A 930-nucleotide genomic window follows, 5' to 3' on the forward strand; every position below is an offset into this window, starting at 1 on the left:
ATGTATCAAGTTTTCGGTTAACACAATTCTAGCATGGATAATAAACATTTATCATGATATAAGGAAATATAAAATAACAATTTTATTATTGCTTCTAGGGCATATTTCTTTCAAAAGAAGCAAAGAAGAAATATAAAACACAAATTATACTGGACTACTTGAAAAAAAATAGAAAGAAAGAAGAACCAAAAGGGGAGGATTACTTGGAAGAAAGTAGCAAATCACCCATTGTACTGACTTCGGACCGCAGTACCGCTGATTGTTGTTGCTAGAGCAGATCTAGAAGAGAAGGAGAGACATATGCAAAGGGATCTCTACTATTAATCGTTCACTACCGCCTCCCACCGATTGTCGAGACACATTGTAGATTAGAAGTGGTACGCACTGCGAAACAACTGGCAAGGAAGGAGAAGCAAAGAGGCCCACATTAATGAATGTGTTTGGGGTACTTGGTGACTGTATGTTGTTTTGTACTAACCGGCAACACCAATGTTGTGTCACACACCACCAAGTTCACCGTGCTTGGGGTTATTCATAGGCTGGGGGGCGGTGTCCCCCCACATTGGAATTACGCGTAGCTTAGCCGTGGAGCTCCCTCCGGCAGCTAGATGTCCCCCGTGGGCATTGATCATGACTGAGACAGACCGTGCGCCATGGTAGGGTTATTAACATCGGGATAAATGAACATGTCAGAATGTTGGGCTCTGTATGATGAAATCTGGTTTGTGTGAGAAAAATTTGAAGACTCGGTACTACGGAAGATTCCAAGAGATGGACATGACTGGATGGCATGCGAGCGCCCTTCCAATCTTCCGGTGCACACGCTTAAAAGGTAAAGGATCCATGCAAGCCAAAACCACGCCAAAAATGGAAAGCTAGCTGCAAACCGCCGGGGTGCATGTGCATGTCCTTGCCTCGCCGCGTCCCTCG

The sequence above is a fragment of the Triticum dicoccoides genome, chromosome 5A (assembly GCF_002162155.2).
Source record: "Triticum dicoccoides isolate Atlit2015 ecotype Zavitan chromosome 5A, WEW_v2.0, whole genome shotgun sequence".
NCBI lineage: Eukaryota > Viridiplantae > Streptophyta > Magnoliopsida > Poales > Poaceae > Triticum > Triticum dicoccoides.